The 15,545-nt window shown below is 43.6% G+C and overlaps 1 protein-coding gene across 5 annotated transcripts in view; it reads right to left on the minus strand.

The window, feature by feature from the left end:
* FAT3 (FAT atypical cadherin 3) overlaps positions 1-15,545 on the minus strand; it is an 801,654-nt gene that overhangs the window by 414,880 nt on the left and 371,229 nt on the right. The window lies entirely within an intron of this gene.

A 15,545-nucleotide genomic window follows, 5' to 3' on the forward strand; every position in this document is an offset into this window, starting at 1 on the left:
CCAGACCATGGCTGAGTTCAAGGCAGGTCCTGCATCAACACAGAATTTATCAAGAATGAAGCAACCCTACCTTGGAAAGGTCAGGGCTACAGAGATAGGGTGCTAAATTGCTTCAATCATGTCCGACTCTTTGCGCCCCCATGGACCATAGCAGGCCAGGCTTCTCTGTCCTTGGGATTCTCCAGGTAAGGATACTGGAATGGGTGCCATGCCCTCCTCCAGGGGATCTTCCCCACCCAGGGATCGAACCTGTATCTGTTAAGTCTCCTGCACTGGCAGGCCAGTTCTTCACCATGAGCACCACCTAGGAAGCCCCATAGAGATAAGCTGGGTGGGGTTAAATAGGAGAGAAGTCAGAGTTGACTCCTGGCTTGAGGTTTGGTCACAGACAAAATGGCCCAAAGCAGGCAGTTAGGCAGAGAGACACTAAATATGGACCGCAGTGCCAAGAAGAATTTTAATTGGTTTAAGGTCAGTACTCTGAACAGCTTTGGGGGAAGGAACTTAATAGTTAAAATTAAACTTCCTTAGAGCCTGCACTATTTTGTAAGTCATCAAGCTAACAACAGTAGAAAACATAGGTGGAGGAGCATCCTGGGAGGAAGAGAGAACCCAGGATCCATCCCACTGCCTCCCAATATGTGTGGTAATGGGGTACAGTGAAGGTATACCCCTTAATGGGAAGGCAAGGGAACTCACACAGGTCAGTATCAACACCCTTAACAAAATATGAGCCAAATTCTTCTGTAGAAAGTGAAGATGGAAGAGGGGAAGACTCAGTGGAAATGTTTGAAAGAGAAATGGGGAGGACTGAGATGGAGAATAAAGATTTAAAAACTATGAAAAGTGGGTTTGCCAACCAACAGTTAGGTACTACCTACAAAGTTGAAAGTGAAAATGCGTTAATTGACATGAATTCAAATTTTAATTGAATTCCTACTATAAGCTAAGTTTGAATAGGGGCACAGAGACATACAAAGCAATGTAGAGAGCTCAGTGTTCAGTTGGGACAGATATGTAAACAGGAAGTTACAATTCAGTGTGTGGTCAGTGATTATGCCAAACACAGGGCATTTGTGAATAACAATCTGTATTGGAGCTGTGATTTTTTTTTTTTTTTTTTCCTTCCTCTAGTGGGGCTTGGCAATCTAAAACTATCAGGACTGAGGATTTCAGTGACCCAGAGGTTTGGATTGATAAACTGGGTGTGGAAACAGTGTGGTCTTTATTGTTTCAGCACCTTGGAGAGTACCAGGCTCAGAGAAGAGCTTTGACTTTTCCCCCTCTTTGGTGCAGGAATTAGAAGACAATTTCGTGAATTAAGTAATAAATCACCATGGCTCTTCACTGAGCAGGAGGCATGTGAACAGAGAAAGAAGACAAAGGATTGTGAGAATTCAATTTCAGGGGTAGGACTCAATGCAAACATTCCTGCTTTGCACGTGTAAATGACCTAGAGAACAGAGAAGTTGATTTTGTTTGAAACGATGAACTTTTGATAATCACAAGAAGTCATTGTAGTCTCTGAGGATAATGATCAAGGCAAAGATAGAGAAGATGATGGTATGGTAAAACACATAGTTTATGGGAAAACGTGTGGGAGGCTGGTAGATAACAGCTAAAAGCATGGATAGAATTTAGGGCAAGAGACTGAACATGTTCTTCAATCCTCCTCCTCCATGTTATGCCGAATAAGAGAGAAGCCTCTACTTGAGTTGGTTTCCAGAAAAGCAAATTCCTCTACAGTGAGTTGGCCATGGGCACACTCATAAAAACAATGAGAGTCATAGCCAACATTTGTTTAACACTTATTTATTCACTGTGTGTGCATTACCGCACGTTTTCCTCCTGTCCCTAAGAATGGACAGCACCATCATTTGCCTCATTTAAAAACGAGCACACTGAGGCTTTCAGGATTTCTCCTGAACTTACGTGATCGTAAGCCCATAGCAGCAGAACCAGGATGCCAACACAGAGTGCTCTCTCTTAACCAATTGTTGCTATTAAGTCGCTCAGTCGTGTCTGACTCTTTGTGACCCCATGGGCTGTCGCCCGCCAGGCTCCTCTGGCCATGGGATTGCCCAGGCAAGACTACTGGAGTGAGTCCCCATTTCCTTCTCTACTCTTAACCAACAGGTTATAGAGAAGGAGGATAAAATGCAAGATTTGGGGTGAATGGGATAATTCATGTGTGTTCATATATTTCTGATTAAAAATATAAAACGGCACCAACTTTCCAAACTGACTGTGCATTCTGCCAACCCTGCAAGGCCTGCGCCGAGTCCCCCTTGGACCAGCCATGAGGGTAGCTGCAGGATCAGTCAGCCCAGGCCGCTGCCCCGCCTGTCTGCTCAGAGCGCAAAGCGCCACGGGGCAGTGACAGAAGCAACTTCCCTGCCTGGCCGGGCTGTGGGCATCAGCTCAGAACACACTGACCAGAAGGTGGCCTAGACACGCCTGAGTGAACAAAGCAATACAAGCCTCAAAGAAAGAGCAAATCCGTCCCGGGAGGCGAGAGCATGCAAACCTTTATCCCGGAAGGCACCTGGCTTCACGACAAAGGAAAACAGCTTCAAGCAACCACAACTTCCCATTCTCATTTAAAACTAATTTTATGGCCCGCAGTTCAAGTTATTTCCAACATGAAGTTATATAAGAATATTATTCCTAACCATAACCGAGGGAAACCTTTCTCCTTTCTGCACTTACCTCCTTCACACTGCAGTAAATACCTACTACCCCATGGCAGAGACAATCACAGAAACTCCGAATCATTTCACATCATGTTTTCCAGGATGAGAAGTGCATCTGGGCTTATGGTATCTCAGCAAATTTCCAAGGTAAATCACCAACTAGCTTCAGATAACACAGAGGAAACTTGGAATGAGATTTTAAAAAACTTTTTGGTCTCAAAGCTTCTGTGATGACCAAAGGATTGAAAAATTTGCCTCTGTAATAAAAGGTATTCTCTGCTAACATACTAGTGAATGAGCATAGTCAGACAAACGAATAAAAAGTGCTAAGCGACTGCGCAGTAGCAGTAGCAGCAACAGTGCTCTGATCCCCAGTGGAATCTTCCCCCTAAATCACGAGCTTATGGGCAGCCAGCATATGAGGATCAGAGCGTGAAGAGACGATGCTTCATGCTTTCCCCAGTGCCAGCCCCAGAAGTGCTCGCAGCCAACTCAGGGACTGGCAGCAACACTCGACACACGCGGCACGTGGCTCCTCTTAAGGAGACGGAGCTTGTCTGCCTTGTAACCAGCACCCATGGGCCACAGGAAATATAAAGTCTGGCACAAAAGCTGGGCCTAGGAGGACACACCTCTTTACATTCAGAAGATGTGAGATCAAAGATTGGGGTTAGAATTAGGCTGTAGATGTTACAAGCATTCATATCATCCACTAAGCCATTTACTTCGGCTAAATATTGTATAGTTATGGGTTTGAAATACACAACCACTGTTGCCAAGACCTCCATTTTCTTTCCCGAACTGAATCCTATCCCACCTTGCCTCTCAGATGATAAAGAAATCATGAATTCTAGAACATATGACTCGGTTTTCCCATCAGTTCCTCTCTAGGACTTAGATCTGTCCCTACTGTGGCAGAAAGCTCAGCTTCATTCTCCACTTTGCATATAAACTTCTGATTTTCATGGGAAATATCAGTCTTCCCACACAGTAAAGCCGAAAAGTGCCTGGTAACTTCAGGCACAGAGAATCCCCACTGTGAATTCCGTCTTTCTGGAAGGAGACAACCTCTCCAAACTCTAAGCTCTTTCAAGCCAGTACTAGTGTCTTGTTATCCTAGATCCATGTAGAAACTCCCCAAATATTATTATTATATTACTTCAAAAAGAAAAGATGGAAAGTATTTGATATTTGGACAAAATTTAGCCTTTCAACTAAGTGTAAAGAGGTGATGCTTAAAGTTGCAAAAGTACAACTGGAATGTTAATTTTTAGCCACTATATTATCAAATACCATAAAGGAGTAATACTATTCCTTATAAGCTAGAGATTTCTTTCTTTCTTTTTCTGTTTCTATTCTCTTTTATTCTCCCTCCCACTTCTAATTTCTTCTTTCTTTTCTTTCATTAGTAAATTTCTTAGTAATACTTTATCAAGGGTGTTAGAGATCATGTTAAAAGAAAAGCATAGCCTCTACAAGCAGGTGGCTCAGTGGTGGGACCCATCTGCAGTGCAGGAGATGGAGGTTTGCTCCCTGGTCAGAAAGGTCCCTAAGAAGGAAACGGCTACCCACTCTGGTGTTCTTGCCTGACACAATCCTGAGGACAGAGGAGCCTGGCGGGCTACAGTCCACGGGGTCACAGAGAATTGGACACCGCTTAGCGACTAAACGACAACTGCAAGCAGAAATACCAACAAATCCTGAGACTTTGAGAAACTTTCTTCAACTTATTTCTTACAAATAGCACACAGAGGACTTGAATCCAGAACTCATTAATCTAAAGCTAGAATTCACTTCCCCGTAAGAGTCTGCCTCTCTCGCTCTCTCAACGGCCAATGAAGCACATTCCTTATATTTACTGACAATAGTAAACACAAGTGCTATCCTTCATTTTAAAAGCAGAAAATAGAATATTTTGTTTTCCTCTCTGTAAGAATCTTAAAGTGAGTTGGTATTTATTAATCTGATTCTTAAATATGACTTTTCGTATTCAAGTCTGTGACTTGTTATAAAGAGAGACACTCAAAATATTTCACATTTAATTATTCATGTTATAATTAGTTACAAACACATTTTATTTTTATGTTAAAGAAAGAGACAGTGTCCCTTTAAGTGATTTTGTCATGATTTTCTACTGCAATTCAATAACTGCTTGGTGCTGAGAAGGCTGAAATTTTCATTTGAATTCTTCTATTTAAATTTTTACATCACTGGCTGTAACCCCAGGGTATGGGCAATTTGTAATGTTAGCAATTCTTTAGATGCTGAATATTAAAATCTACTTTTGTATTTCGAGGGTTATTTCTAATTACATGCACAATTGCTAATCCATCTGCCTACTACATAGATGTCTGTGGTTATATATGCTTGAATACTTACTGAAAATTAAATAACATCATAAACAGTCAAATTAATTTCCTTGAGCATACCAAAGGCAAGAAGTCTGTGCTAAGACAAAATATGATTTGCCCTGAGAAACATAAAGAAGGCTTATCTTATACCTCCCTGAATTTGTCACATTATATCATTGGATAGTCTTTTAAGAAAAATCCTAAAATTTGAAATAAGTGATACCTGAGAAATATTACCTTATATGTACGTATATATAATGGATGAATGATTATCTGAATAATCTGGATGAATAATTTAAAATTTTAGTCTAAAGATGTTTCACTGTCAAACCAACAATCCATAATGTGTTTCCTGCAATAACACGACCAAATGTAGCAGTTTCAGTAAGAAGTTGTTTCCCTGCATGTTCTAACATAATAGAAAATTGTAAAAGACAAAAAATTCCTGGGCTGTCTTTTGTTTCTTCCATCACTGTTACTGTTTTAAAGTAGGGGGGAAAATGTGAAAGGCTGGACTTCAGAGTCCATGAAAATGATATTTATCCAAATTTTATAGAGATGTTGAGGAAAACTTAATTGCTGCGAAAACACACACACATCAGAAGAAAAAGGCAAAGGGTGTCTGAGCAAGTTGCAATAGTGGAACAGTTCAGGAGGGAGGAAGCCTAAGGAATACGTCTCCCTGTTTTAGAGAGAAAATAAGATCCCATGTTTTAAAGTTGGCTGAGAGGGTTGGTATTGACAGAATAGTTTTCATAGAGATTTAGAAAGTCCCAAGGAAGGCAGGAGAAGGCAATGGCACCCCACTCCAGTACTCTTGCCTGGAGAATCCTGTGGACGGAGGAGCCTGGTAGGCTGCAGTCCATGGGGTCGCCAAGAGTCGGACACGACTGAGTGACTTCACTTTCACTTTTCACTTTCATGCATTGGAGGAGGAAACGACAACCCACTCCAGTGTTCTTGCCTGGAGAATCCCAGGGATGGAGGAGCCTGGTGGGCTGCCGTCTATGGGGTCGCACAGAGTCGGACACGACTGAAGCGACTTAGCAGCAGCAGCAAGGAAGGCAAAGTTGACCCTGATGTTTCCGCTTCAGGGCCTTTCAGAGAATGAGCCCCAGGTTGCACCTAGACATCTGCTGAAGGTGAGGACACTTGCTGGCCTCCAGCTGGTCTACAGAAACCACTGGGGCTTAGCCCTGCCCCAGAGGGATCAGAACCAAGACACAGAGGATGATGGGTGCAAAGGTAAATGAACTTTTGTTTGAGGTTCAGCCTCATGTGAGCCACAGCATTTGGGAATCTGGAAGCTGGGCCATACTCTAACAGTGACGCTGGTGCAGTTTCCAAGGCAGGGGCGGTGCTGAGGTCAGACCCAAGTGGTAACTCAGGTACCGGGAGAAGGGTGGAAACACGTGCTGGCTCATGGAGCGGGTTACAAGCAGCAACCAGGGTGGGAGAGACAGAGCCAAAGAGGCAACTGACGGAACGCTGCTGAGGAAGGTCAGAGGCACAAGCGAGCGCCCTGCTGGACAGAAAAGAAGTCTATTAATGAGCGTCCAGAAGACCAAGGACAAGCTCCAGGTGGGCCCAAAGACAAGTATCTTCTGGATCATTCAGAAGCCCGGATAACCTGAGGATCCATGTATGCACACACATCCACACGTCATCATATCAAACCATGTTTAAAACCAGGCTTTTAATTTTAACTGTTTCAAATGTTAAAATCTTTTTCCATAAGTGGTTTCTTAAGAGTACCGTTCTCCCTGATACAGACCTAGGTAGGAATCCTGCTTCGCTAATCTGCTGGCTATGTGACCTTGGGCAGGTCCAGCTGACCTCAGTTAACAGATACATACCACTTAACACTGTTGTGAGACTCAGAACAGACACCACATGGAAAGTATTTAGTCCAGTACCCAGCATAGGGCTCCTCCCCGGACATCCCAAGTTCTCATTCTGTTTATGCTGGCTCCCTCCCAGAAGGCCCTCTATCACACCCCCATCTACAGGTTTATACACACCCCACCCCCAGACTCCTGGAGTTTGGGTTCGGTGTGTCCCCCAACACTGAACTTCCACAGAATCTGGTCTCATCAGGACCCATCACCCTGTGCTGCCCTCCCCATCTATCTCTGAGCCCCACTGAACCTTGAGCTCCGCAACAGCAGTAACCATGTGCACCGTATTTGCTGGGCTAACTCCAGCCTCAAAGAAGTGCCTGGCACATAGAAAGTGAAGCATTAACTGCCAAGTTCATAAATGAATAAATGAGAGAGTTAGTTTTTGGACACTAGTCTACCTTCTTCCTGGGCTTCGTAGATGGCACTAGTGGTAAAGAATCCACCTGCCATCACAGGAGCTGCCAGAGATGTGGGTTCAATTCCTGGGTTGGGAAGAGCTCCTGGAAGGGGAAATGGTAACCCACTCCAGTATTCTTGCCGAGATAATCGCATAGACAGAGGAGCTTGGCGGGCTATAGTCCATGGGGTCCGAAGAGTCAGACATGATTGAAGTGACTGAGCAGCACACACTAGCTTCTCCCCAGGTTGCCGACCTCCTGAGTAAAGCAACTTTTCCTTTCCAACCAAAAGGAAAAAATAAACCAGTGAATGATTTAAGGGTCTAGATCCTCTGTGATATCTCAGACAATACTGAGCTGTCCTTTCCTCAACTAAAGTAGCTATTACCCATGATAATATTGCATTTCTTAATTATACCCAGATTTATGATGTGGTTTATACCTGCACATATGCAGGTATATCCCAAATGAAAAATTTAAAAATTTTATTATCTTGATGCCACCCATTTCTACATATAGCAGGGGGTCAACAAGCATCCAGTGAATTAAAATTAGGTTCATCAGTTCAGTTCAGTTGCTCAGTCGTGTCCGACTCTTTGCAACCCCATGAATCGCAGCACGCCAGGCCTCCCTGTCCATCACCAACTCCCGGAGTTCACTCAGACTCACGTCCATTGAGTCAGTGATGCCATCCAGCCATCTCATCCTCTGTCGTCCCCTTCTCCTCCTGCCCCCAATCCCTCCCAGCATCAGAGTCTTTTCCAATGAGTCAACTCTTCGCATGAGGTGGCCAAAGTACTGGAGTTTCAGCTTTAGTGTCATTCCCTCCAAAGAACACCCAGGGCTGATCTCCTTTATGATGGACTGGTTGGATCTCCTTGCAGTCCAAGGGAGTCTCAAGAGTCTTCTCCAACACCACAGTTCAAAAGCATCGATTCTTTGTCACTCAGCTTTCTTCACAGTCCAACTCTCACATCCATACATGACCACTGGGAAAACCATAGCCTTGACTAGACAGACCTTTGTTGGCAAAGTAATGTCTCTGCTGTTCAATATGCTATATAGGTTGGTCATAGCTTTTCTTCCAAGGAGCAAGTGTCTTTAAATTTCATGGCTGCAGTCAACAACTGCAGTGATTTGGAGCCCAAAGAAAGTAAAGTCTCTCATTGTCTCCATTGTTTCCCCCTCTATTTGCCATGAAGTGATGGGACCCGATGCCATGATCTTCATTTTATGAATGTTGAGCTTTAAGCCAACTTTTTCACTCTTCTCTTTCACTTTCATCAAGAGGCTTTTTAGTTCCTCTTCACTTTATGCCATAAGGGTGGTGTCATCGGCATATCTGAGGTTATTGATATTTCTCCTGGCAAATCAATTAAATTTTGTGCATCTCAGTTTCCTTCTCTGTAAAATGTCTACATAAGCTCTGAACACCTTTGATTCTGTGAGTGTACTGAAAGGAAAATTCGAGCACAGACCCACATATACAGTCTGTCCTCTTATAATTTTTAATTAAGGTATCATAGGATATAAAGAAGCAAAGGACTCCCAAATCAAGTCCTGTATCAAGGAAAGAACTGCATTCCACATGGAAAGGCACTCATTTCATTAGGCACCCACAAAGACCTAAAGACGTTCATGCCAAGGACTGTTTTAGCATGAAGGCTATCAAGAAACATACTTGCACATACAAAACCTATTTTTTTTTTAAAGATGGAAATATGGCAACCAGGTGGAAGGAACAAGGTAATTTCCAAAGTCCTAGCTTTTTCTTGGCAGGGGATTTGGGTAATAGCCTGCCAATTGCTGGTTACTGCTGCCAAGGACCAAGACTGCTGTGTTCAAATTGCTGGCAATGGCCACCTATTGTTTGTGAATTTCTGTCTTAGCAGGAACTCAGCAGAGAGGCTACTCAAGACAGCAGGGAAGTGGGTCTGGCCAATGCTTGCAAGGGTCATCACTGCCTTGTAGAAAAGTCACAGGAGAGCAACAGGAGAAAGCGTATACCTATGAAAATCTCCCTGAAAGATTTCCTGAATCTTTGGCCAAACGTAAATATATATGTACATATGCATATGCGTAGGTATATGTATATCCATCTGTATACACATATATGTAGGTGGATGATGCCCTTTGCAAAATAAACCATAAAATAATATTAAAAATTGCCCACTCTAATCACTGAACAGTTACAGAACCACAGCTTGTAGCCCGCTGGCTCTTCTCGCTTGGCTGGTGGTCTCTTCATTTAAGCTGTGCAGTGATACACCATACAACCGGATGAAAGAATCCATTTGGAAATTTTTGTCTGGTGAACGTAAATATAGACACTGTGGCATCTCTCTTATGGCTTAATTACCTAGTATTACCTGCTAAATACTACAGAAAATGATTTAAAACAAAAATTGGCTTTAAATTCTTGAAGATTTCTCCCCTTTCTGGTCAAAAGGCCCAGCACTCTAGAGGCTCTGGAGTAAGCCCCAACTCTTGTGTTTACAAGCTGTGTGATTTGGGCACATTTATAAAAGCTCTCCAAGCTTCAGTGTCCTCATCTATAAAATGCAGCTAATCACAATACCCTCCTCTGGCTTGCTGGAATGAAATGGAATCAGAGTATATATGTAAGGCCATTCCTATTACTAAAAAATGCTGGCTATCATGTGTGTCTTATGTCTGTCTCACGGAGCATTAGACAAAAGCACTTGCTCTCAAGTCCGTGGATCTGTTCTTGAGTTCTGACCCTGCTACTTACTAGTCGAGTGACCCTGCCAAGTTAGATTCCTGAATTTCATTTTTTAAATGATAAACTAGGAACAATCACATTGATCATTAAACATGCTTGGCATATACACCAAGATATAAGTCATCATCATCATCCACCTATACCTTCACTAAATGCCCCAAATCACAGCATTCTCATCTATCTTCTTCTACTATTATTTGGGATCCACTACTTAATCCAGCTCAATTGGTCATGGAACCAATGATGAATGGAAGAAATTCCACTGATAGACTGACAGCAGGCGAAAAATAACAACCTTAATCTACAACATAATACAAGCTGCGTTATGACTGAAAGAGCAGAAAGATTTTGAATGAGCTTCTTAATTTGAAATATTCATATATATATATATATATACACACACACACACACACACACACCAAGATCTGCTTGTACTAAAATATGGCTTATTACTTGTCCTAAATGAAAATGTCCTAATAGCGGAGACAATGCCTAAGATAGGAAAAATGTGAATGAGTCTGTGAGGAAGTGGGTATCCAATAATATCTATTGTCTTTCTAATATGAAGAGGCAATTATGACATTTTCAGGCATTAGAAACCATTCTGCACATAAAAGAAGTATTCCATAATGGGGTTTTCAGGCTTATATAGCCTTAGAACCAGACAGTATTATGATCTTGGCAGCCCAATTAGCCAGACTTTCTTTTTTTAAACAGTTGATTTAATACACTAAATAGAAGAGCATATAAGTCTGATGCCAATACTCAATGGTCACTGAAGCCTGAAAACGCCAATTTAACTGACTTCAGTATTAAATTCTACATCCCACACCAAATAACCAGTCTTATAATTACAAAATGCTTTAGTTTAAACTGTGTTTAAGATATCTTCCTCTTAGTAAGGAAACTCTCTTTCCCTCTTCTCACTTGCCTTCCTAAACAAAAACATCAACAGTAATCTGTTTTTGAAAAGACCCTTTACTGTTACATAAAAGCTACATGGGTGTATGCTTCCAGGGAAACTTAGGCAAGAATATAAGCAGCAAGTCCTTTGCACAAATTAATTTTAGAAATCATACATAGCTTTGAAAATGGTCACAAGGGCCCTAAAAATCAAAAAGTTATCAGAGTCAGAGGAAAGACATGGACGTTTTCATATTTAAACACCATCATGCTGATTTTGTCCGCTGCTCCATTCTCAAGCCAAAGTGAAAGATTTCAAGGACTAGAAAGGTAGCCTCAGATGGTCTTTGCATTTAACCGTAAGAGCCTAAAGCAAACAACTGCGGCTAAGAGAGTTCCATGGAACAGACATTCCCTGGAAAGGAGGTTCTGCTCGGAGGAACCAAAGGTCTCATCTGGTTAGAAAAGACCTTAATAAGCCAGAATAAACTTTATTTCATCTCCATCTTCCTGAGGGGAAAACCAAGGCTTCAGGAAGCTAAGTAAACTCTCACTGATCTGGCAAGTGACTGGACTTTCAGATACGTCAGATTCAGTTGACTAAAAAGCCTTTGACTCTACATGAATGGAGGCTGTCTCTCATTAGCCAGGATACTGCTTTGTAAATGGGCTTCCATGGTGGCTCAGCTGGTAAAGAATCCTCCTGCAGCGTGGGAGACCGGGATTTGATCCCTGGGTTGGGAAGATCCCCTGGAGAAGGGAAAGGCTACCCACTCCAGTATTCTGGCCTAGAGAACTCCATGGACGGTCCATGGGGTCACAAAGAGTTGGACGCGACTGAGTGCCTTTCACTTTCACTTTCCTTTGTAAACTAAGGCCTTGAGACTAATAAGATGACCTCTAAGATCTCACTGGGAACAAATAATATTCTATGGATGGAGGGCTTAAACACCCCCTGAGATTGCAGCCACCGAGGCCGCTGTCCCTACAGGGCAGGAGGGGAGCCTCCGGCCCTCATTCAGCCTTGCCACCTCCCTCCCCTCGCTGCCACCCAACAAGACCAAGAGCCTGAGGGGCCATGGAGCTGGGCCCACTTGGTGTCGGTGTGTAACCTTGCACTCTTGGAATGAAGTCTAGATTCTAGACCAGTCTCTGCCTTTGGGGATCCTGGGATTCCTTGTCTCAGTCACCACCTGTAGCCTGTTTCCAGGCCGGGGTGGGTCTCCTCAGTAGATCCGTTCTCCCTGGGTAGGCCATGCCCCTCCAGTGCCCAGGACAGAGGGCTGTTTAAGTGGCAGCTGCTTCTGGGGGCAAGTGTTGGCGTGTGAGGGAGCAGAGCGTCGCACCGGGCCAGGGGTGAGAGGGGAGCTGGGGAGGGGTTGGCAGGGCTGGCTGCCCCCACATTGGTCTGACACTCATAGGATGCGGAGACCTCCCGCTTCAAACATGGCCTTTCCAATTTGAATATCTGTCAGAGGAGGAGGACGGAACATATTTTATTAACAGCTGTGCTAGCTTGATTTATTAGTTTTAAATATTTACACTTGTGGTATGTGGGCCTCTATCTGTTCTCTCTTTGACTTCAGACCTGCCAGAGTTAAGGCCGTAGGCACGTTTTTCTTAGGCTGGCGCCTACAACTGCTTCTTTTAGGTTTGAACTAACATTGCATAAAACTCGAGGGATTTCGCATGGAAACAGTGATTTATCGCATCCCTTGAAGAAAGAGCTAGCCGCTCCAATGCAACATTCTGGATTCAGTCATCTTTAGGGATGAAAAGAGGCAGCCCCCTGTTAGATGTGGGCAGGGCAGGACGGGCTGTTCGCCACCTTCAGTGATAAGTGAAAGTGTGAGTCATTCAGTGTGTCTGACTCTCTGTAACCCCATGGACAGCAGCCTGCCAGGCTCCTCTGTTTATGGAATTCTCCAGGCAAAAATACTGGAGAGGGTAGCCATTCTCTTCTCCAGGGGATCTTCCTGACTTCGGTATTGAACCCAGGTCTCCCGCTCTGCAGGCAGATTCTTTACCGTCTGAGCCACCAGGGTTCCAGGTAAATGGTCCAGCTGGACCTGTGCAGCCAGCGTCCTGCTTTCTGAGCAGCTACCTGACCAGGCCCACGTCACTGCCTTGTGTTCCCTCTCTGCCCTGGCAGGTATCTGAGCAGGCATCCCTGATCTGAAGAAATCTTAAGGCATTAGCTGAATCACCTCACCTAATACGATCATCTGGGGAAATTAATCTAATCGAGCTTGTTTTGTGAACAAATAAGTGTCATTTGATGTGATTGAAGATATAACCCCTGGCCTCACAACTCTCTCACTTAAGACAAGAACACAGGGTAATCACTTGAATTGAGAGAGAAGTCTCTTTAACTATCCATCTTTCTCTGGTTCAGGGCACACCAGATGAACAGTTAGTTAAAGAGTTCTTTCCTGATAGTGCTCACAGAAAGAAAATAACCCTCTTAAAAAGCCTTATTGAAAAATAATGAATCCAAACAATGAGACTGTCATTTGCATCCTCACAGTGGAATCTCAGTCTTTAGAAGAAGGGCAATGATGCTTGTGCTTCATTGTAACAATAATATTTTTTTCTGGATGTTGAAAGCTCTAGGGTGACTCTAATTTCACTTCAGATCAGAAAGAACCAAGATATGATGTATGAAAGCAAAATTAATGATGGCCTCAACATCCCTTCTTAATTTTTTTCTCCTCATCATGTATTAATCTTCTGGGGGTTATTCTACATGTTAAAATACGGTGTATGAATTGCTGTTAATATGCTGTTGCCAGGTTAAAGTGCTAGAGAATGCGAGGATGCCAGAAAACAGATCCCAGAGAGAAATGAAACAGTGCTTCCCTTAGTTTATGATTACCATGCAAATAGACTCCTTCTGAATTTAAATTACAATGACAAAAAAAAAAAAAAAAATCCTGTACAGGCGCTTAAGCACACCAACAAGGATGAAGGGCAGGGGAGCCGCACACGGCAGCTCCGGGGCTATTATCACCACTTCTATAGTCTCACATGCAAAAACACAATCAGACAACACACTCTCACTTTGAAACTTGGAAAGTATCGTGTTGCAAAACATTACGGCAGACGACATTTCTTGAATTAAAAGCAAAAATCTGTTATCTTCAACCGCAGGGAAAAGTTATTATAAACAACGTATGGAAAATCTAACAAGCACACGGAGAGAGAAGCAGGGGAAAAAAATGACAATTTCTCTAAGTACAGTTGTGAACGTTTCCAGGATCAAAAGCTTAATTTTAGAAATGCTCACATTCTACTATCAGTTATCATCTCAGGATGGGAAGGCTATTTGCTAAGCCACAACATGTCCAGAAGTGGTTCTGAAATGGCTTTGGTATAAAGCATGAAACATCCATGACTGCACAGGGGAAAATGTCTTTAAATAGAAGCCTGGCAAAGCAAATTCCCATACAAACCCAGGACAGAGGGAAAGAATGTACCTGGCCACCTCTGCTTCCACACCTTCATGTACACCTTGGCTTTTCTCTCTTTGACCCACTTGCCAACATCTGCACATTTTAAATGAGGAAGTTCATATCATGCCTACTCCCTAGGCTTTTGGTTTGGAAAATTAGTGCATGGCCTCTCAACAGAGAGGGTACAAATTTGGACTTCAGTATTTGTGATTCCTCCAAGTAAGGATTCTAGCAAATTTATCCTTTCATTAAATGATCTGATTACTCACTTAGTCATTCAACAAATATTTACTAGGGAATTCCCTGGAGATCCAGTGGTTAGGACTCCTCGCTTCCACTGTAGGGGACACAGGTTCCATACCCGGTCTGGGAAGAAAGATCCTGCATGCTGCACGTCAAAGCCAAAAAAATAAAAGTGACTGGAGAATAAAAAAATTATTTACTAAACATCTACTTACTTGCCAGTCACTATTTAAGACAGAACATACAGGGGTGTCTTCCTGGACCGTCTATCCTAGTGGGTAAATAAAGAAGAAGCCAAATAAGCAGGTTACAGATACGCTCTCTGTTAGACAGCAGGAAATGTGCACCAGAGAAATGGAGCGGGGAAGGGCTCAGAAAGAACAGGACCGGCAGGGTTAGAGCAGGGGGTCAAGGAAGGCCGCCTCTAGGGCTGACACCGGGGCAGGACCCTAGAAAGAGCGACTGGTGCCCGGCAGGCTGAGAGGACGTGCGCCCCTGGCCCCAGAGCAGGAGCGCCAAGTGTCCGAGGGCAGAGGAGGACATGGGAAGCAGGCGTGGGGACCAGGGGGTCCGGCACACCTGTCCTTTGAGGCCTAAAGAACTCGTGCTCTGACCTAGTAAAACCGAACTTTTTGAGCATCTGTGGACCAGTGAACATTAATTACAGAAGGTGCCTCAGACAGTTCCACAAGTCATGGGCACAGTGTCTGGCTCACCTCACCTCCAAACCGGTCTGAAGAGTTAGCCACTGCACTGCCTCAGGGTGCAACCACAAGAGTGACAGCTGTTACTCAACCAGGAGCTCCCCGAGGGCCCAGGCAGCTGGCCACTCCTTTCTGGCCACTGCTTTCTGCCCTTGGA

The sequence above is a fragment of the Bos indicus genome, chromosome 29 (assembly GCF_029378745.1).
Source record: "Bos indicus isolate NIAB-ARS_2022 breed Sahiwal x Tharparkar chromosome 29, NIAB-ARS_B.indTharparkar_mat_pri_1.0, whole genome shotgun sequence".
Taxonomy (NCBI): Eukaryota; Metazoa; Chordata; class Mammalia; order Artiodactyla; family Bovidae; genus Bos; species Bos indicus.